The following is a 23902-nucleotide window of genomic DNA, read 5'->3' on the forward strand; positions in this document are numbered from 1 at the left end:
AAAACATCCACAAACTAATCAGAAAGCACATCCACGATATTATTCAGGGTTCTCCACTTTAGAAAGAGAAACGCTTGAAAGAGAATGGCAGTTGATAGGTAAGTAAACTTATCTGGACTTACCAGAGAGGAAAATTCCAGCTCAGTAATGTTAGCGTTTGTGTATAGATCAATTTGTCACCTATTGTCTTCCTTGCTTCACATAACTATCGTCAGAGGAATGTCTGATGGAGAAATGCCCAAATTTAGATGTCTATTGAATGGAGCTTTGGCAACACCATTGGTAGTTCCAGCCTTTTAGAGCTCTTGAAATAATCTTATCAATCTGCAGATGTGTACAGTATCTACATCACTGCCAATCACAGTGTGACCAGTGAAGCTGTGTTTGCCTATAATCTGATAGAGTTCAAAAGTTCAAAAGCACAGAAATAGAGCATAAGCATTTCTTTTTTATAGAAACTTGACACTGTCGTGAAATCCAAATGTGATAATTTTTCTAGTAATTCATTTTTATTGAATTTACAAGAGTATCGATCCATGGTAGATCTCAAATTTTAAAAATATAACTGGTTTTTAATCATAGGTAGTTTGAGAAATATCTATCAGATGACTACCATTGAATTAAATTTAGCCTAAAGTTGCCTCTTTGCATATTTTAAGTTTGGCCTAAAGGTTTACCCATACGTAGTGAACTGTAACCTAACTGGATGTGTAAGTAGCCTACCCTTGTAACAAGCAGCTGAGTCTCAGCCAATCACAGCAGGCATACTTCAACCACTCACAGCCAAATGTTCAAACTGTGTTCAAACAAGGCAAACACCGAACTGTAACCAAACTGGCTGTTTCTGTGTCTTACTTCTGCTTTCTGTACACTGCTTTCCTATTTCTGTCCGTAAATCCTTTCTGACCATGTGGCAGTGCTGGAATCTCTTCATATCTATTCTGGTTTGGGGGACTACTCAATTCATGAATCCTTCTTTGCCCAGTTAAACTCTGTTAAACTGAATTGGTCTAAGGGTTTTTTTTTCACTGACAACTGAAAATTAGGCATCTAAATGATCTTGAGATACATCAGTGGAAAGAATAGAAATCCTACTATATAAAAGGGCTACCTAAATGAGGAGCTGAAGCAGTTATCAGAGAAATTCATATTTCATGTGCCAGAAATCTCAGAGATGTTCCCCTTTGAGACTAACATGACTATCTGACATCTGTTAAAATGAGATTATTGGGCTACTGATGGAAAACAAGAGGAATAAAAACCTTAAAAATTAGGGGATTGTTTTCCTGAAATCTAAATCTCCTAATATTTCTGGTCTTTCAAGAAAGAATAACCAGCAAGGTGTCTTTCTATCAAGCTCATGAGGCCGATTCTTAGGCAGGAGTACAGACAGCTCTGAGAAGATGCAGCCATCTGTCTTTTTTGATTTACTGTTAATATTAAACTAAACCAATTTTTTTCTATTCACTAGGTGTGAATGGGCTGACTTCCACCAGTGAAAATACAGGGAAGCCAAAAAATACCTTCTGTGTTCTTAGACCTACTGACCCTGTGGAAGGAAAAGCCTCCATGGGGAGTTACCCACCAAGGGTACTTGTTAAAGTCTACTGATAATCCTGTAGATTTTCAGGAGGGCTTTAAAAAATGCCCCTCAAATGCCAAAGCAATTTAGCATGATAATTTAAAAAGCTAACGTGGGTATTTGTACTTATCTCAAGAATTCCATTAGATAGGTTTATGTTGTGCTCTTAAAAGCCTCTCCTTCATCAACTCCTGTCATTTCTCCTCTTTTTGGCTCCCACATTCTCCTGTCTCTTGTTTTAGGTGATCCTGTTTTGGACTATCAACTTGGTTTTTATCTTGGTCAATCTTTGGGACAACTACTAGCATTGGATTGGCTCTGTCAGCTGCTATCTCAGGTAAGAGGTTCTTCGTTGCTACTCCCTACCATCCTTTCACTGCTTCCCATCATCCTCAGATATTTTATATGACCCTTCTTCCTGGTTCCCCTTTTACAGTAGAGGGGGACTGAACCACATAGCATAACCAGAGATAATTAGGATGGGTTACATTTAATCGTAAGGTCGTGTATCCAGGACACGTTGAACATTAGTAATCACCTGTTTTGTTCTCTGAAACTCAATAGAGTGATTGAGAGAAGAGCCACATGTGGAAAAGATGGAAAGAATTGCGACACAATCCAGTGGTTCTCAAATGTGAGTACGTATCAGAAACCCATGAAGGCCTTGTTTTAAACACAAATCCATCCCCTGTCTTGCCCTGCTGAGTTTCTGATTAGGTAAGGGTAAAGGCCAAGATTTGCATCTCTAACAAATCCCCAGGTGATGCTGATACTATTGCCTGGAAAATTACGCCTTGAGAATCCCTGAGTTAAGCAATGTCAACCAGGCAGAGTGTTATGTATTAGCATCTGCAGTGAAGTGGGTTTTTTGAAAGGGAGGTTAGGTTTAATTACCTTGGATTAAATCAGGAAAGTCAATGTTAACATCTGAATGCTGCATATTGATTAATTTACTTAACGAGGACACAAACTCATCCATAACGACATCTTCTTTTCCCTTCTGGAGTGTATGGTCAATTGGCAATCTATACTGGGAGGATTCCTTCACTGCAAGCTAACTTAGCTTCTGCTAAGTAAATGAAATAGGTGTTTTCTATATTTTATAGGCATCGAAGATTTGGGGTAAGTTTTTATGACCAATGAGAATTCTCTTTTTCATATGTAGAAGTAGCAACCAGTGCCCCAAAAATTATTTAGAAATTGTGGTGGTTAATTTCACATGTCAACTTAGCTAGGCCACGATACCCAGATATTTGGTCAAACATTATTCTACACATTTATTTAGAGGTATTTTAATGTATTTTAAGACAAAGTTAACATTTAAATCTGTAGACTTTGAGTAAAGCAGAATACCCTCTCTATTAGTCCGTTTTCATGCTGCTGACAAAGAGATACCCAAGACTGGGCAATTTACAAAAGAAAAATGTTTAATTAGACTCACAGTTTCACGTGGCTGGGGAGGCCTCAGGATCATGGTGGAAGGCAAGGAGGAGCAAGTAACATCTTATGTGGATGGCAGCGGACATAAAGAGAAGGCTTTTGCAGAGAAACTTCTGTTTTTAAAATCATCAGATCTCGTGAGACCCATTCACTATCACAAGAACAGCACAGGAAAGACCCACCCCTATGATTCAATCATCTCCCACTAGGTACTTCCCACAACACGTGGGAATTATGGGAGCTAATAATGAGATTTGGGTGGGGACACAGACCCAAATCGTATCACTTTCCATAATATGGGCGAGCATCATCCAGTCAGTTAAAGGCCTTAATAGAGAAAAAACTGATGTCCCAAGAAGAAGAGGGAATTCAGAGCAGATTCCCTTCAGACTCTTTAGAACTACAACTCTTCTCTAGGTCTCCAGCCTGCCAATCTATTTTGCAGATTTTGGACTTGCCAGTCTGCACAATTGAGTGGGCTGATTCCTTAAAAATAAATCTTTTTCTCTCTCCCTCTTTCTCTATATATACATCTTATTGGGTCTGTTTTTCTGGAAAATCCTGACTGATAAAGAAGTAATGACAACTATAGTCAACTTCTTGCTACTTGTTGGGAGATACATTTGTATAGCATTTCCTAGAATGTGATCCATAAAACCCCATTCTGAAGGATGTTCAATAAAAAAGGGGGGCTCTGGAGATTACCAGTAAGTATTAGCAAATAAAAGGCTCTGAAAATTCCTATAGTTAAGAAGCTCATTGACTTTTTTAAACTGAGAATTTCTCAAATAAATCTGGTCATGGGATCTTTTTTGCCCTGTGTTACTTACTGGCCACCTAGGGAATCTATATTACAGAACAATTTTGGGATTGATACTTTAGTAGTCCTTTACCCTAAAAGTTATCTTCATCCATATCCATTCTTTCCCCTTCAGATGGTTTCTGTATCTGTCCAAGGCTGATCCATCTGTGTCTTAGGCCTTTGTATTTGTCCCTTACAGCTCTCATATGTGAAGTAAGAAATCCAGCTAACTTTCTGCTGCTATCCTGTTAGTGAGATACCCTGGATCACCAGCCCTCAGCTCTTCTTGCTATCTCTGTAGTCACCCATGTGACTGAAGAAGGTTTTGGATGATTTCTGTCCTAGCCAATATCTGAGAGCAAACACATGAGAGACCCCAGTTGAGAACCACCCAGCTGAGTCTATAGTTGAACCACAGAAGTTCAAAAGATAATAACAAATTGATGTTTCAAGTCACTAGGTTTTGGGATAGTGTCGTGTGCTGAATATTTGTTCCACTCCTCCCCACTGATTTGTTGAAATTCGAACCCCTAATGTGTTAATGGTGTTAGGAGGTGGAGCCTGTGGAAGGTGAGTAGGTCATGAGCCCTCATGAATGGGATTAGTGCCCTTATAAGAAGATCGCAGGGAGCTAACTTGCTCTCTTTCAGCCATGTGAGAGAGAGAATCCTTACTAGAATCCAACCATGCTGGCATCTTGATCTTGGGCATCCAGCCTCCAGAGCTGTGTTAAGTAAATGTCTGTTGTTTTAAGCCACCCAGTCTATGATAGTTTGTTATTGCAGCTTGAACAAAGTGACAGATGGTTTGCCAAAAAGTAATAAACACATAGAAGAGTTTGATAAGGTGTCTTTCCTCAATACCCAAAATACCCTGTGTACCTGTGTATTGCTCTAATTATGGCATTACATTATGATAATCAGTTTATGTGTCTGCGTCTTTCATCAGGTTTTAAATTCCTGAACAGAAGAGAGTGTGTCTTATTTTTCTTTGTATTCCTAGTACAGTGCCTGGAAACTAATTTGATCAATAAATTCATGTTAGATACTGAATATATAAACAGTACTGGAAGAAGTGCTTGTGAGTTGTTAGGAAGAAGACTATCTATGACTATTGTATTTGAAGGGGGCCTTTAAGGATGTGTGGATTATGGCCAGGTGCCCTGGCCCATGCCTGTAATCCCAGCACTTTGGGAGCGTGGGGTGGGTGGATCACCTGAGGTCAGGAGTTCGAGACCAACCTGACCAATATGGTGAAACCCTGTCTCTACTAAAAATACAAAAATTATCCGGGCACTTGGGCGACAAGAGCAAGACTCTGTCTCAAAAAAAAAAATTAAATTAAAAAAATAAATAAATGATGTGTAGGTTATTGATAGGTGGCAAGGAGGGCATTCTGAATGAGGTGAACCGTTGATTAGAAGCAGAATGTATTGAGGGGTACAATGACTAGACCAGTATGCCTGGAGCATAAGATTCATAGAGATATTATGAAAAAGAAGATGAGATTGGGAGCTAAGATAAAAATAATGTAGGGCAATGTTCGTTACTACATTTCAATGGATTTTGGTTTTTAAAAAATGTAATGTTAAAAAACAGCAATTTCAAATAGTTTTACCTGAAATAATAATAAATATGATCTTGGACAAACCTATTCATTCCATTAAATTATTCAAGGAAGGAAATGTTATCTTTTTGCAAAGTGCCTACAAGGATTCTGTCTGACCCTGATGATAATTAACAAGCATCTAGAGAAAGAAGAGAGAAGGAGGTTAAGGAGTAGAAGAAATTGCAAAATTTTTAAGTTAAAACCATTAGGAGGCCAGGCACGGTGGTTCATGCCTGTAATCCCAGCAGTTTGGGAGGCTGAGGCAGACAGATCACTTAGTCCTGGAGTTCAAGACCAGCCTGGTCAACATGGTGAAACCTCATCTCTACAAAAAAATATAAAAATTAGCCAGGAGTGATGGCATGTGCCTGTAGTCCCAGCTACTCGGGAGGCTGAGGTGGGAGGATTGCTTGAACCTGGGAGGTGAAGTTGTGGTGAGCTGAGATTGCGCTACTGCATTCTAGCCTGGGTGACAGTGAGACTCCGTCTCAAACAAACAAACAAACAAACAAAGCATTAGTGAAGAAATAGTAATAGATTAGATTGTTGAAAATAAGATTAGAAAAAATGTTAAAATGAGAACAAAAAAGTAACATAGTAGATATATAGATATTCTATTGCTAAGAAAGGAGAAATTTTTTTGGTTTATAATTAATGGGAATATAAGAAAGTGTTGAGAAGGTTAGCAATTTTCACATCTGTGTTTAAAGGGGACAACTCTAACTTGGGTTCATGTGGATTCTTGAACATATCATCAATCAAACCAAGGACTGCAGATACAACAATATGATATGAAGCTTAATGTATATCTAAGTGGAATGTTTATCTGTCTACATAATAATGACTGTTGTACAGAACAGAGGCCTCAGAAGCAATGCCACACATCTACAACCATCTGATCTTTGACAAACTGGACAAAAACAAGCAATGGGGAAAGGAGTCCCTGTTTAATAAATGGTGTTGGAAAAACTGGCTAGCCATGTGCAGAAAGCAGAAACTGGACCCCTTCCTTACACCTTATACAAAAATTACCTCCAGATGGATTAAAGATTTAAACATAAGAACTAACACCCTAAAAACCCTAGAAGTAAACCTAGGCAAAACCATTCAGGACATAGGCACAGGCAAGGACTTCATGACTAAAACACCAAAAGCAATGACAACAAAAGCCAAAATAGACAAATGGGATCTAATTAAACTTAAGAGCTTCTGCACAGCAAAAGAAACAATCATTAGAGTGAATTAGCAACAAACAGAATGGGAAAAAATTTTTGCAATCTACCCATCTGACAAAGGACCAATATCCAGAATCTTCAAAGAACTAAAGCAGATTTACAAGAAAAAAAACAAACAACCCCATTCAAAAGTGGGAAAAGGATATGAACAGACATTTTTCTTTTTCTTTTTTTTTTTTTGAGACGGAGTTTCGCTCGTTACCCAGGCTGGAGTGCAATGGCGCGATCTCGGCTCACCGCAACCTCCGCCTCCTGGGTTCAGGCAATTCTCCTGCCTCAGCCTCCTGAGTAGCTGGGATTACAGGCACACGCCACCATGCCCAGCTAATTTTTTGTATTAGTAGAGACGGGGTTTCACCATGTCGACCAGGATGGTCTCGATCTCTTGACCTCGTGATCCACCCACCTCGGCCTCCCAAAGTGCTGGGATTACAGGCTTGAGCCACCGCGCCCGGCCATGAACAGACATTTTTCAAAAGAAGACATTTATGAGGCCAACAAACATATGAAAAAATGCTCATCATCACTGGTCATTATAGAAATGCAAGTCAAAAGCACATTGAGATACCATCTCACGCCAGTTAGAATGGCGATCATTAAAAAATCTGGAGACAACAGATGCTGGAGAGGATGTGGAGAAATAGGAACACTTTTACACTGTTGGTGGGAATGTCATTAGTTCAATCATTATGGAGGACAGTGTAGCAATTCCTCAAGGACCTAGAAATAGAAATTCCATTTGACCCAGCAATCCCATTACTGGGTATATACCCAAAGGCTTATAAATCGTTCTATTATAAAGACACATGCACACGTATATTTGTTGCAGTGCTGTTTACGATAGCAAAGACCTGGAATCAATGCAAATGCCCATCAGTGATAGACTGGACAAAGAAAATGTGGCACATGTACAACATGGAATACTATGCATCCGTAAAAAATCATGAGTTCATGTCCTTTGCAGAGACATGGATGAATCTAGAAACCATCATTCTCAGCAAACTGACACAAGAACAGAAAACCAAACACTGCATGTTTTCACTCATATAGATGGGTGATGAACAATGAGAACACTTGGGCACAGGGAAGAGAACAACACTCACTGGGCTAGGTGGGGAGGTGGAGGGGATGGGAGGGGAGGGACGCAGGGGGATGCAGCTGATGGGGAGGTATAACACTGGGAGAAATGCCAGATGTAGGCGATGATGCGGGGAGGGGATGTGGCATGTATGTACTTAGGCAAGAATCCTGCAGGATGCAGGATGTGCACAGGATGTGCACATGTACCCAAGAGTCCAAAGTACAATTAAAAAAAAGAAAAAGAAAAAGAAAAGAAAAAAAGGCCCATTAAAAAATAATAATTACTGTTGTTGTGCCAGGCATGGTGGCTCATGCCTTTAATCCCAGCACATTGGGAGGCCAAGGCAGGTAAATCACCTGAGGTTAGGAGTTTGAGACTAGCCTGCTGAATATATGGTGAAATCCCATCTCTACTAAAAAAAAAAAAAAAAACATTAGCCAGGCATGGAGTTGTGTGCCTGTAATCACAGCTACCCAGGAGGCTGAGGAAGGAGAATTGCTTGAACACAGAGGTGGAGGTAGCAGTGAGCTGAGATTGAGCCATTGCACTCTAGCCTAGGCAACAGCAAGACTCTGTCCCCCCAAAAAATCCTAATTACTGTTTTCAAAGTATCAGTATTATTATGCTTCTCCTCATCAAATTTCGATAACCTAGAGTGGCAAAACACCATTGATATAATTAACTACTGGGGAAGTCAGAAATCCATTTCAGGCCGGGCGCGGTGGCTCAAGCCTGTAATCCCAGCACTTTGGGAGGCCGAGGCGGGTGGATCACGAGGTCAAGAGATCAAGACCATCCTGGTCAACATGGTGAAACCCCGTCTCTACTAATACAAAAAATTAGCTGGGCACGGTGGCGCGTGCCTGTAATCCCAGCTACTCAGGAGGCTGAGGCAAGAGAATTGCCTGAACCCAGGAGGCGGAGGTTGCGGTGAGCCGAGATCGCGCCATTGCACTCCAGCCTGGGTAACGAGCGAAACTCCGCCTCAAAAAAAAAAAAAGAAATCCATTTCAGTATGGCCTTTCTTATTATCTTTTGACATGATGGTACATTTGATGAATATCTTTATACATACATAGATTTAAAGAAATGTATGCATAATCTGATTTGCCAAAATTACATACTTCATCAGCAAAGTGAAAAATCCTAATTAGTTAAAAGAAAAAAAGATATGTGAATAAAGGCTAAGTAAGTGCAGTGACTCATGCCTGTAATCCCAGCACTTTGGGAGGCCAAGTGGGAAGGAGTACTTGAGGGCAGGAGTTTGAGACCAGCCTGAGCAACATGGTGAGTCCCCAGCTACTCAAGAGGCTGAGCTTGAAGGATTGCTTGAGCTCAGGAGTTGGACGCTGCAGTGAGCTATGATCATGCCACTGTATTCCAGCTTGGGTAACAGAGTGAGACTGTTACTTAAAAAAAAAATGCCATGAGTAAAAGTAAGAAAGCATTTCAGAAAAAATATGCCCTACCAAATTTGTCTATATGCAGAACCAACAACTATTTGGCTGATGTTTCATGGAATCTGGCATGCTTTGATAATATTGCTTTACTGTCTATTAAATGATGTCAATGGAAGGTTTTCACAAACCTCTTGACATTGGGACTGATCTGTCACTGATAGAAGACTTATCTTCAAATTAAGCTACTCTTTTCTGGGCCAATCTTTTTCCTTTTGCTAATTAAGAATTGACTCTTCTGGAATCCTTTTATTGACCATGAAGGGTGGTAGGAAGGAAGTCTCAAGGAGAAAATGTTGGAGAACTGATGCTGTAATCTATTCTAAGCATTATTTAAAGTTGGCAAAAAAAAAAAAAAAAAATGTGGGACATAGTGTTCTCAGTGTTAGCCATTTTTATTCTACTAGCAATTTTCTCCAAGATCAGAACATCTTGAGGTCTCCAGATTGGAAAAGAACCAATTTTTGTGGCAGAGTGAAATCAACCTTTTTCAAATAACCAAGTTGTGGTGTTGTAAATTCAAAAATAATCTCCAAATGGCTGCAACTTTCAACTGTTCTCACAAATAAGAACATTTAAAAAAACAGTTTTGTCTGCTTCTGAATCCTAAGACAAAGAATTAATTAAACTACCTTCATGAAGAATACATAAACATTTTTAAAAACCAAAAGCATTCTGATATAAAAATATTACAAATACTTGCTTACTTAAGATTAGAAAAATCAACCAAAGTGATGCCCATAAAAATGCTAAAATTACATTATGAGCTCACAGAAGAGCTGATCTTAACTATCATATTCAGCATTAATTTTTTGAAAATGGAATATTCATCTTAAAGACTTTGTACTATTAAATATAATACAACTTTAACAAACATTTAAACAAATGCTTGTGTAACCACCATGCATGTTGTAAAAAATAATACTGCTGCCTCTCCAAAGCAACTCCATAACCCTCCCCCAGAGACAACTCTCAGCCTGACTGTGGCAATCACTTCCTTGCCTTCCTTGCATCTCTTTTACTTAATATATAAATATGCACTAAATATGCATTCTGAAATACTATTGTGTGAGTTTTGCCAATGGCTACTGACTACTACATTGAAACATGTAGATATGGTACACCTCGTCATCGCAGAAAGCTCTTCTGGACATGCTGCTTTAGAATGCCAACAACTTCAGGGCCCAAGCTATGACTCATTCTTCTTATACTCCATACCCTCTTCCCCAACAATACCTGACACAGCATTCTTTTGACAATTTCCTGTTGGACTAGACTACCTCCAAGGAGGTTTAGAGCCCAATGGTGAAAACAGGAAGTAAACAGAATGCTAACTGCGATTCCAAAGGCTGAGAACATGACACAAGTGACCTATACAATAGTTTTCCAACATCCTAAATATGTGAGAAGGAGACTATGAAACAAGTATTAGTGATCATCCACCTTCAGCTTATGGAGGAGGGCAGGGAGTGGGGGCAGAGATAGAGAGAAAAGAGATTCCTTTGGATAGATTTGGAATGTTCTTGTATCACTCCCAGTCTCCATTCACAATGTCATGTGAGTTCAACTGCGGAGTAGACATTTGAATGAATACGCAAGTATAAATTTTGGAAAAGTTAATTGTTCTGTTTTTTTCTCTGGAAAAAGCCTTGATTTATCTAAGTTCCATGCGTTTTAAAATAAAAAGGAGTCACTGATTTGTAAGAGTATTGCCTACTGAAGGATACTGCATTGTTTGATGAGACCTATTTCACCCATTTAAATTCAAACATGAATAAGGAAGAAATTATCATTATAATTAACCCTTAATTATATTTATGTATCTTTTTATTAAATTCATCTTATCTGATGCTTATTATTGTGTGTTGAATTTGCATTTTACTGAATATAATTTATATACAATAAAAATAAATTAATCCATCTGAATTCTATATACTTAAGTTGTATAGGCTTACAATTTTATAGTTACATAAAATTACCCTTTATTTATAGGAAATTCATCCAGGTTTCATACTGATATTATGAAATATACAAATCAATTCTCCAGATTGTGTATATTTTTAACTAAAAAAATTTTTTTTGAGACAGAGTCTTGCTCTGTCACCCAGGTTGGAGTGCAATGGCATGATCACAGCTTACTGCAGCCCTGACATCATGGGCTCATGCAATCTTCCTGCCTCAGCCCCCAAGTAGCTAGGACTACAGGTGCACACCACCACCACACCTGGCTAATTTTTAAAATTTTTAGTAGAGACAAGGTCTTGCTATGTTGCCAAGGCTGGTCTCGAACTTCTAGGCTCAGGTGATCCTCCTGTCTCAGCCCCCACAAATGCTGGGATTACAGGTGTGAGCCAGGCCTTTTTATAGTTTTTAATTTTGGGGGGTACATAGTAGGTATGCATATTTATGAGGTATAGAGGATATTTTGATATAGGCATACAATGTGTAATAGTTACATTAGGGTAAATTAAGTATCCATCCCCTCTAACATTTATCCTTTGTATTACAAACAATCCAATTATACTCTTAGTTATCTTAAAATGTACAATTAAATTATTATTGACTATAGTCACCTGCTGTGCTATCGAATACTAGGTTTTATTCATTCTTTCTATCTTTTGTACTCATTAACAATCCCCACTTCCCCCCATGCCCACCTTCCATTACCCCTCCCAGCCTCTGGTAACTGTCCTTCTACTCTATCTCTGTAAGTTCAATTGTTTTCATTTTTAAGTCCCACAAATAAGTGAGAACATGCAAAGTTTGTCTTTCTGTGCCTGGCTTATTTCACTTAACATAATGTCCTCCAGTTCCATCCACGTTGTTGCAAATGACGGGATCTCATTCCTTTTTATGGCTGAATAGTACTTCGTTATGTATATGTACCCATTTTCTTTATTTATCCATCTGTTGATGGACAAATTTAGGTTGCTTCTAAATCTTGGCTATTGTGAATAGTGTTGCAATAACATGACAGTGCAAATAACTCTTCAATAACCTGATTTTCTTTCTTTTCAATATATAGCTAGCAGTGGAATTGCTGGATCATGTATTAGCACAGTCAGACTGTATAATATTTGATAACTCTATTGATACTGAAGACCTGGTTAAGTATCTGACATAATTTTTTAAGCTTAACTTCTTTTTATGGAAAAAAATTTAAAATACACAAAATTAGAGAAAATGGCATAATAACTATTATTCATACTCAGTGTCAGCAGTGATCAATCCATGACCAAATCAGTTTTATCTATTTTCCTATATAATTATACACTCGCATTTATTTTGAAGTAAATTGCAGATAACATAGCATATCAGACTCTTAAAGTAAAGGACTCTTCAGTTGAAAATGCAGAAATCACCAGCCTTCTGCATTGGTCTTGCTGGGAGCTGCAGACCGGAGCTGTTTCTATTTTGCCACCGTGCCAGATTACCTGACTCACCTCACTGGGACTGGTTAGACAGTAGGTGCAGCCCACAGAGGGTGAGCTGAAGCAAGGTGGGGCACGGCTCACCCAGGAAGCACAAGGGGCCAGGGAACTCCCTCCTCTAGCCAAGAGAAGCTGTGAGGGACTGTGCCTTGAGGAACGGTATACTCCGGCTCAGATATTATGCTTTTCTCATGGTTTTTGCAACCCAAGACCAGGAGATTCCCTCAGGTGCCTACACTACCAGGCCTCTGGGTTTCAAGCACCAAACTGGGGGGCCTTTTGGGCAGACACTGAGCTAGGTGCAGGAGTTTTTTCATACCCCAGTGGTGTCCAGAACCCCAGCGAGACAAAACCATTCACTCCCCTGGAAAGGGAGCTGAAGCCAGAGAGTCAAATGGTCTTGTTCAATGGGTCCCACCTCCATGGAGCCCAGGAAGCTAAGATCCACTGGCTTGGAATTCTTGCTGCCAGCATGGCAGTATGAAGTCTACCTGGGACTCTCGAGCTTGGTGGAAGGGAGGGGCATCCACTATTACTGAGGCTTGATGAGGCATTTTTCCCCTCACAGTGTAAAAAAAGTCACTGTGAAGTTCAGACTTCACAGAACCCACCACAGCATGGCAAAACTGTGGTGTAACCAGACTGCCACTCTAGATTCCTCCTTTCTACATAGGGCATCTCTGAAAGAAAGGCAGCAGCCCTAATCAGGGACTTATAGATAAAACTCCCATCTCCCTGGGACAGAGCACTTGGGGGAAGGGGCAGCTGTGGGTGCAGCTTCAGCAGATTCAAACATTCCTACCTACTGGCTCTGAAGAGAGCAGTTGATCTCCCAGCATAGTGCTCAAACTCTGCTAAGGGACAGACCGCTTCCTCAAGTGGGTCCCTGACCCCCTGACCAGAAGATACTTCCCAACAGGGGTTGACAGGCACCTCATACATGAGAGCTAAGGCTGGCATCTGGTGGGTGCCTCTCTGGGTAGAAGCTTCTGGAAGAAGGAACAAGCAGCAATCTTTGCTGTTCTGCATCCTCTGCTGATGATATCCAGGCAAATAGGGTCTGGAGTGGACCTCCAGCAAACTCCAGCAGACCTGCAGAAGAGGGGCATGATTGTTGGAAGGAAAACTAACAAACAGAAAGCAGTAACATCAATATCAACAAAAAGGATGCCCACTCAATAACCCTATCCAAAGGTCAAAAGCATTAAAGATCAAAGGTAGATAAATCCACAAAGATGAGGAAAAGCCAGCACAAAAATGCTGAAAATTTCAAAACCAGAATGTCTCTTCTCCTCCAAAGCATTACAACTCCTTGTTAGCAAGGGAAGAAAATGGGACAGAAAATGAGTTTGATGAATTAACAGAAGTAGGCTTCAGAAGATGGATAACAAAGTCCTCCAAGCTATAGGAGCATGTTTTAACCCAATGCAAGGAAGCTAAGAACCTTGAACAAAGGTTAGAGGAATTGCTAACTAGAATAACCAGTTTAGAGAAGAATATAAATGACCTGATGGAGCTGAAAAACACAGCATGAGAACTTTGTGAAGCATACACAAGTATTAATAGCCAAATCGATCAAGCAGAAGAAGGATATCAGAGATTGAAGATCAACTTAATGAAATAAAGCATGAAGACAAGATTAGAGAAAAAAGAATAAAAAGAAACAAACAAAGCCTCCAATAAATATGGGACTATGTGAAAAGACTAAACTTATGTTTGATTGGTGTCCCTGAAAGTGATGAGGAGAATGGAACCAAGTTGGAAAACACTCTTCAGGATATTATCCAGAAGAACTTCCCCAACCTAGCAAGAGAGGCCAACATTCAAATTGAGGAAATACAGAGAACACCACAAAGACACTCCTCAAGAAGAGCAACCCCAAGACACATAATTGTCAGATTCACCAAGATTGAAATGCAGGAAAAAATGTTAAGGATAGCCAGAGAGAAAGGTAAGGTTACCTACAAAGGGAAGCCCATGAGACTCACAGTGAATCTCTCTGCAGAAACCCAACAAGTCAGAAAAGAGTGGGGGTCAATATTCAACATTCTTAAAGAAACGAATTTTCAACCCAGAATTTCATATCCAGCCAAACTAAACTTCATAAGCGAAGGAGAAATAAAATTCTTTACAGACAAGAAAATGCTAAGGGATTTTGTCACCACCATGCCTGCCTTACAAAAGCTCCTGAAGGAAGCATTCAATATGGAAAGGAAAAATCAGTATTAGTCATTGCAAAAATGTATCAATATATAAAGACCAATGATACTATGGAGAAACTGCATCAACAAATGTGCAAAATAAACAGCTAGCATCATGATGACAGAATCAAATTCACACATAACAATATTAACCTTAAATGTGAATAGGCTAAATGCCCCTATTAAAGGACACAGACTGGCAAATTGGATAGAGAGTCAAGACCCATCGGTGTGCTGTACTCAGGAAATGCATCTCACATGCAAAGACCACATAGGCTCAAAATAAAGGGATGTAGGAATATTTACCAAACAAACAGAAAGCAAAAAAAAAAAAAAAAAGCAGGGGCTTCAAATCTAGTCTCTGATAAAACAGACTTTAAACTGACAAAGATTAAAAAAAAAATGACAAAGAAGTACATTACATAATGGTAAAGGGATCAATGCAACAAGAAAAGTTAACTATCCTAAATATAAATGCACCCAATACAGGAGCACCCAGATTCATAAAGCAAGTTCTTAGAGATCTACAAAGAAACTTAGACATCCACACAGTAACAGTGTGAGACTTTAACGTCCCACTGTCAATATTAGACAGAGCAATGAGACAGAAAATTAACAAGGATATTCAGGACTTGAACTCAGCTATGGACCAAACAGGCCTAATCGACATCTCCAGAACTCTCCACCCCAAATCAACAGAATATACATTCTTCTCAGCACCACATTACACTTATTCTAAAATTGACCACATAATTGGAAGTAAAACACTCCTCAGCAAATATAAAAGAATGACAATCATAACAGTCTCTCAGACCACAGTGTAATCAAATTAGAGCTCAAGATTAAGAAACTCACTCAAAATTGCACAACTACATGGAAACTGAAAAACCTGCCTCTGAATGACTACTGGGTAAATAATGAAATTAAAGCAGAAATAAGTAAGTTATTTGAAACCAATGAGAACAAAGACACAACACAACATACCACAATCTCTGGGACATAGCTAAAGAAGAATCTCTGGGACACAGGGAAATTTATAGCACTAAATGCTCACAAGAGAAAGCAGGAAAGATCTAAGATAGACACCCTAACATCACAATGAAAAGAACTAGAGAAGCAAGAGCAAGATTTTGTTAAATCATAAGCTGGCAGAAGACAATAAATAACTAAGATCAGAGCAGAACTGAAGGAGATAGAGACATTAAAAAAACTTCAAAAAATCAATGAATTTAGGAGCTAACTTTTGGAAAAATTAACAAAATAGATGGATTGCTAGCCAGACTAATAAAGAAGAAAAGAGAGAATAATCAAATAGACACAATAAAAAATGATAAAAGGGATATCACCACCTGATCCCACAGAACTACAAGCTGCCATCAGAAAATACTATAATCACCACAAATAAATTAGAAAATCTAGAAGAAATGGATGAATTCCTGGACATGTACACCCTCCCAAGACTAAACCAGGAAGAAGTCAAATCCCTGAATAGACCATTAACAGGTTCTGAAATTGAGGCAGTAATTAATAGCTTACCAACCAAAAAAAGCCCAGGACAAGATGGATTCACAGCTGAATGCTACCAGAGGTACAAAGAGAAGCTGGTACCATTCCTTCTGAAACTATGCCAAACAATAGAAGAAGAGGGACTCCTCCCTAACTCATGTTATGAGAACAGCATCACCTTGATACCAAAACCTGGCAGAGACACAACAAAAAAAGAAAATTTCAGATCAACATCCCTGATGAACATTGATGCAAAAATGCTCAAGAAAATACTGGTGAACTGAATCCAGCGGCAAATCAAAAAGCTTATCCACCACAATCAAGTTGGCTTCATCCCTGGGATTCAAGACTGGTTCAACATGTGCAAATCAAGAAACATAATCCATCACATGAACAGAACCAATGAAAAAAAACACATGATCATCTCAATAGAGAAGTCCCACAACATGTGGCCTGCAAGCCTTTCAGAGGCTGAGGCAGGAGGACCACTTGAGCCCAGGAGTTCAAGACCAGCCTCCATCTCTACAAAAAATAAAAAATTAGCCTGCTGTGGTGGAGCACACCTGTAGTCCCAGGTACTCAGGAAGCTGAGGTGGGAGAATCACCTGAGCCCAGGAGGTTGAGGCCTCAGTGAGCTGAGATTGTGCCACTGCACTCCAGCCTAGGCAACAGAGCGAGATCCTGTCTCAAAAAAAGGCATAAACTCATGGATTTAAATACATTTTAAAACTTTTATTGTAAAATAACCTCAGATACAGAAAGCTCCACAAGATGAATCTCTAGCTTAGTGAGTTATGATATGAAAAATATGCTTGAAATCACCACTCAGGTTGAGAGATAGAATATCAGTCACTCTGGAGTTCCTCTCTTGCTCTATCTCAATGAAACACTCTCTTCTAAGAAGTAACAACCATACTGAATTTTGTAGAAATCATTTCTTTTTAACAGTACTATTACCCAAGTGTGTGACCTTGACACTATAATTTAGTCTTGCCCATTGAAAAAAGATTGCTAATAAGTTATCTGTTGAAGAACCTGGGGTATTTGAATTGTAGTTTCCCAGAGTCTAAACGTTACCGATTACACATGTAATGCAGCTCAAAATGATCCTGCTATTTGTATTTCCTGAAACTTGATGGCTGGATCCAGCAGTTTGGACACAATGAATTTGATCTCTTTAACACACTAGAGGTGATATTGGGTTCTTTCACCAAGAACCACATAGTCTGGTTGTCTGTCTTTTCATGAGCTAAGTAGACATTGATTTGCAATGCCTGGATAATTTGACTGGGAGGTGTAAAATGGTGACTTACATCATTTTCTTTTAATTTATTAATTAGAATATGTATTAGTCAGGGTTCGCCAGAGAGACATATAAAGAGATATATATCAGGAGCCAACTCCAATAGGTCCCTCCTGGCCAAAGATAGAACTATGTAATCTTTAAGATAATAATTGCAACACACTGAAACCTATCAAATAATTTTACATCTGTGAGTTCATAATAATGTTACATAACCAACAACAAAACATATTCTTATAAGATAGACATATACAGATAGAGCTCTGTATATGTCTCTCTGGAGAACCCTTACTCCACATATATAGCTGTGTATAATATAGCTGTGTATAATAACCATCCATATAGATGTGTATAATATAGCTGTGTATATTACATACAGCTACATATATGGAGTTGGGGTTCTCCAGAGAGACAAGTACAGAGACATATACATAGAATATATATATACACACATTTAGGCTATGTATAAACATATATTGCACATACATAAGATATATACACATATACATATATATCTGTATATATGTATATATCCATATATATACCCCATATATTATATATATAAATAGGATATATAAATTGGATATCTATGTGTATGTGTATATATATGTTTATAGGATATATATACACAGATATGTCCTATATAGGATATATTTATATATATACATATATACAGATGTCCTATTTATATGTACTTATATATCTCGTTATATGTATATTTATGCATTCTATTTATATAGGATATATGTGCATGTATATATATCTGTGTATATATCCTATATAAATATGACATATAAATACATATATAATAGGATATGTAAATATATATTTATAAATAGGATGTATATATCCTATTTATTGATAAAGAACTTATTAGAGAAATTGGCTCATGTGATTATGGAGGCTGAGAAGTCCCACAACATGTGGCCTGCAAGCTGGAGACCCTGAGATGAGGGTATTGTGGCTCAGTCCAAGTCTGAAACCCTCAGAACATGGGAAGCTGATGATGTAACTCTCAGTCTGAGGCCCAAGGTCTCAGAACCTGGGCGTGGGGAGGGGTAGGGCTGGTGTAAATCCTGGAGCCTAAAGGCCATAGATGCTGGAGTTGTGATGTCCAAGGGCAGGAGAAGAAGAGTGTCTCATCTCCAGGAGAGAGAGAGGAAATCATCTTTCTGCTGCCTTTTTTGTTCTATCTGGGTCCCTAGCAGACTGAATATTGCCTGTCCATACTGCAGGCAGATCCTTCTCATCAAGTCCACAGACTCACATGCCAAGCTTCTCTAGAAATACCCTCACAGACATGCCCAGAAATAATGCTTTACCAGTTCTCTAGGCATTCTTTAATCCAGTCAAGTTGACACCTAAGATTAATCATCACACAATTCTTTTACAAAGATAAGCTTCCCCTCATCTCTAATTTGGTTTAGTTCATAGAGGTCTGTACAATAGCCTCATTATTTCCACTTACTTAAAATTTTCAAGGTCATTAAGTGGCTTCCTGTTATCATCCCAAGGTGACCAAGTAGTATTCTATTTCATTTTTGTAATATCTTTATGAGCTCACAGATTTAAAATTGTTTGATAGGTTTCAGTCTGCTGCAATCATTACCTATTTTAAAGACTAGCTCTATCTTTGGCCAGTAGAGGCCTATTCAAGTTGGCTCCTGGGTCCTTTGACAGAATCTTAGTAATCTTTGATAGCTTTTCTGCAATCTGGGATGACAAGATGTTCCAAACTCATCTTGCGTATTTTGGGTCATTAGACCTGGAATCAACCAGTTTCCCAACAGGCTCCGGATGCTAGACCACAATCCAGCTGCCAGGGGTCCTAGCTAAGACTGTGTTTTTAGGTCTTTACAGTGACAGAGCTAAGATATACATGTGGGGGTGTGTGTGTGTGTGTGTGTGTGTGTCTGTATAATAATTCCTGAGTAAATTCTAATCTTTTCCATTTAAATTGAGGATTACAGGATTATGGAGTTTCTTTCTCTTCTTTTTTTTTTTTTTGAGACAGGGTCTCACTCTGTCACCCAGGCTGGAGTCCAGTGGCGTGATCATGCACTGGGCTCAAGCGATCCTCCCACCTCAGCCTCCTGAGTAGCTGAGACTGCAGGTGGGAGCCACCATGCCCAGCTAATTTTTTGTACCTTTGTAGAGACGAGGTTTTACTGAATTGCCCAAATTAGTCTGGAACTCCTGGCTCAAGCTATCTGCTGGCTCAGCCTCCCAAAAGGCTCTTACTTTTCTGTATCAAATTTGTATTTCCTTTCTTTCACACTGAGAATCCTGATTCTTGTGGACACATTGGTTAGAGAATAATTCAAAATTACTAATGTGCTTTATTCTACATTCCACATACAACATTCTCAGAATAACAATAATGTTGCCATTCCTGGTATAATTATTGAGAAGACTTGAAATTATTTTTGCATATATGCTCTCCATTTTCTCACCTTTTTAAAAGCTACACTGTATCAGTGCTAAGTATTTCATTATTATATACTGTGCTGTCTGCCGTTTAGCCTCATTTAATTCCATTTCTACAAGTAATTATATATTTTATGCTTATCACCTGTTCTTACGATGATGTCTCTCGTTATTTTGCTTGTCTGAAGCTCATTCTCTAGTAGATTCCCCAGCAATGATTTGAGGAAATAATAGTCCCTGAATTCTTGCATGTTGCTAACAGTTTGCTTTAGCCTTTCATACCTAAAGGTCAGTTTTGCTGACTTATGAAATCCTTGCTTCACATTTTCTTATCTTGAATGCCTTAAAATACATTGTATTATTTTTCCTGGCATAAAGCATTACTGTCAAAGTCTTAATGATAATCTAATATTCTTTCCCTTATGAATCACTTGTTGCTTTTGCCTAGAAGCCCAAAGGACTTTTTTCTTTATCTTCAAAGTTCCGTAATTTTACTAGAATATGTTTTGGTGTTGGTCATTGTGGGCCAATATTCTTAGGTATATGATATGCTCTTTAAGAGTTTTAAATCTTTTTCTTTTAAATTCAGGGAAACGTCCTTGAATGCTGTGTTTGTTATTCATTTGCTTTTTAGTACTTCTGCTGTTCCCTTACTTTTGTTATCTTCGGGACTCCTATAATCTGTACTTTGGATGTTCTTTGCCAATCTTCAGTATACATCACTTTCTCCCAAGCACTTTTTCTCTCTTTATTTCTTTCAATTTAAAATGTTTTCCTCTGTTTTGCCTTCTACTTCCATTGAATAGTTACCTCTTATATTTATTCCCTTTTGTGTTTCCTCTAGATTAGTCTTTATTTCTAAAATAATTTTTTTCTTTTATCCCAATATTTTCCTGAGTCCTGATATTTATTATCTGAATTACTTTAGTTTTCATGTATGTTGTTGTTCACCTATTGTGTCATTTTCTTGATACTTCTTTGTTATTTTAAAAATAAAAGCTTATGGTTTTAATTTACTATTTAATTATGTCTTTTCAGCATACTTTCATTGTCTATCAGGTTGCTATTCTGCTGCTGTGGGATTTAACCTTCACAGTTTTTTGCTGTTTGTTTTATATGAAATTGGTTTTCCTGTACTTTTAGAAGGAAGCATGGTAGTTCAGGGTAACTTTCTTCTTCTTCTTTTTTTTTTTTTTTGCAGATGGAGTATCTTTCTGTTACCCAGGTGGGAGTGCAATGGCGTGGTCTCTGCTCACTGAAACCTTCACTTCCCAGGTTCAAGCAATTCTCCTGCCTCAGCCTCCCAAGTAGCTAGGATTACGGGTGCCTGCCACCATGCCCAGCTGATTTTTGTATTTTCAGTAGAGACGAGGTTTCACCATGTTGGCCTGGCTGATCTTGAACTCCCAACCTCATGATCCACCTGTCTCAGCCCCCCAAAGTGCTGGGATTACAGGCACGAGCCACTGCACCCGGCCGGTTTAGGGTAACTTTCTAACTTCACATGGCTTCCTCTTTTGTTGCTTTCATGTTATGCTAAAAAAAAAATAGCAGCTTTCTAAGATTTCTTGGATCCATTCCTCTCTCCCATACTTATCTGTGTCTCCTCTACTGTCTATATTCTGTGCAATTTTTATTCCACTCCCAGCAGTTTCTCCTCTATGCGAGCCTGTGTTAGAAAGCAGTTGTAGTGGCTCAGAATCCTTAGGGGCTCGACTGCTCTAGATCCTCAGTTGTGCTATGAACCATTGGCACCCCACAGCAATAATTCTTGACTGCTTTGGGTTCTGCTGTTCTCACGTTCATCCGATTTCCTTTTGCTTCCCTCTGCTCACTCCTACATAGACTCTCTAGGACTTGTGGTAGTTGGTGGTTTGTCATTTGCCACCTTGGAGTTAGTGGATATAACTTGTCATACAGGGTGGAAACTAATAAAAAGTGGCCTCAACATTTCCTCCGCCCCTTATACATGTGCATCCTGATCTGACACCAAAAGGCACAGGGTATTTCTCCTTATAAATCTGAGATCTCCTTGTGACTGATTGACCAATAGAATATGGAAAAAGTGATATTCTAGGAACTCTTGGCCCCCAGCCTTCATGGTGTGAAGAGGCCAAGCCAAGGAGAGGCTATGTAAAGAATTGAAGTGCTCAGAGTTACAACTCCAGCTGAGCGCTCAGGCAACAACCGTATGAAAGTGCCATCTGAAATGCTCTGCCCCAATTGAGTTTTCAGATTACTACAGCACTAACTGTGAGAGATAACAAAATGGTAGTTGTTTTAAAATGAAAAGTATTAATGTCGTTTTTAATATAGCAATAGATTTAAAAAATGCCTAGTTTTATTGTAAATGTTATCCACAGTTTTAAATTTTGTTATCCAGTTTCTCCTCAGTTTTTAATGTAGGGATTTGAAGAGAGTCTAAAATAATGTCTTGTATGTAATGTGATCTGACCAAATCTGCCCAGAATCCACTCTATCATAAGATTATAAGGTTCTTCTAGGGTAGAGCTCAGTCAAGACCCGTGAAACCATCAGAGAGTGTAATTCAGAACCAGAATAAAACACAGGTAATTTATAGCTTCCCCATGTGGACTTTGGCTTTCTAATCAACCCTAAATGAAAATATCTCTTTCCTCATTGTCTGCACCCCTCATGTTACAGTTCATACTAAATACGTTGACAATCCATATATCTGAAGTTAGTTGCCTGAATAAACTGGGCACTCTAATTCTCTAGATCCATGTTGTTAGGGGCATCAGCTAAATTTTTGAACAATTAAAACATTTTTTAAAAAATTCACAGTGAGTTCTGCAGATACTGCAATCAAGCTAACAGTTTGGCTAATTTTCAAGCTGATCAACTCAGTCATTCAAAGAATACTGAGTGTTTATTATGACCAAGGAACTGTTGTAGGTATCCAGGCCCTGATTATAGACCAGCAAACAAGCAAACATCCCTACTCTTAAGGAAATTAAGGTCCAGCACCCAATATTCTCTAAATACTTGTTCAGTGGTCATCCTGCTGTCACTTGAACATGCTCCTTAGAAAGTGCCAAACCCACTTCCAGCTCCCTATAACTTTTAGTACACTTCCTCAAAAATATTTTGATAAATACTGTTTTACCCATTTCATTACGTTTTCAGTGATGGCACAGCATCCCTTCAAGACTAGTTTCTTTGGATGCTACCCAAATAGTATTCCCCTTAATCCAATTCTGATTTCAAAGAGTCATTAAAATGTGGTAAACAGGGAATAATTAAGTGTTTGATTTAAAATTTTTTGAATAAAACAATAGTTACTTAAGGTAAGGGGTACTTTAGTGTACACTTTATTAGATTAGCAGGAGTTTGGGACCTTTGTGTGTATATGGGGGGTAGGGAGATGGGAGGAAAAGGAAATGAGTAGTAGAGGTTGTTAAAAGAGAAAAAGGAAGAAATAAAAGATCATATTCACAAAACCAACAATTTAAGGAACTCTAGTATTTTAGTAGCTTTCTTCATGTACAACCTGGAAATGTACATTAACAGGAAACTTTCTACCCACCCCTGCCCCCGCCCTTCCCCTCCTTGGGTCTGCCGGGATCTGTCAGTGGGTAGAAGACATTGTCATTGTTTATGATGTTCATAAGCCTGCCTGAATGTGAATGACATATATTTAGAAATCAAAATAAAGCTTTGGGAAGATCTTCAATTTAATGGAAACTAGTCTAGTCATTTGGGAACCACAAGAGCTTTTTAGGGAAAATCTGCCTCTGCCAGCTGGAGGAAGTGTGGGTGTACCAGGGTCCCGGTGACACCTTGTGATGTCACTCGCCCCCAGGCTGAG

The 23902-nt window shown here is 38.8% G+C and overlaps 1 protein-coding gene across 2 annotated transcripts in view; it reads left to right on the plus strand.

The window, feature by feature from the left end:
* The first annotated feature begins 1845 nt into the window (after nucleotides 1-1845).
* Nucleotides 1846-23902, plus strand: part of DMP1 (dentin matrix acidic phosphoprotein 1) — a 37591-nt gene continuing 15534 nt past the window's right edge. Inside the window, exons 1-2 of one of the 2 annotated variants that reach the window (XM_012437663.2) lie at nucleotides 1846-1919; nucleotides 2147-2220. The gene's annotated coding sequence lies outside the window, so the exon portion shown is untranslated. The remainder of the gene's footprint in view (nucleotides 1920-2146; nucleotides 2221-23902) is intronic. The other variant, XM_064364647.1, reaches the window with a different exon arrangement.

The sequence above is a fragment of the Aotus nancymaae genome, unplaced genomic scaffold (assembly GCF_030222135.1).
Source record: "Aotus nancymaae isolate 86718 unplaced genomic scaffold, 86718_ANA_hifiasm-v0.15.2.pri h1tg000006l, whole genome shotgun sequence".
Classification (NCBI taxonomy): Eukaryota; Metazoa; Chordata; class Mammalia; order Primates; family Aotidae; genus Aotus; species Aotus nancymaae.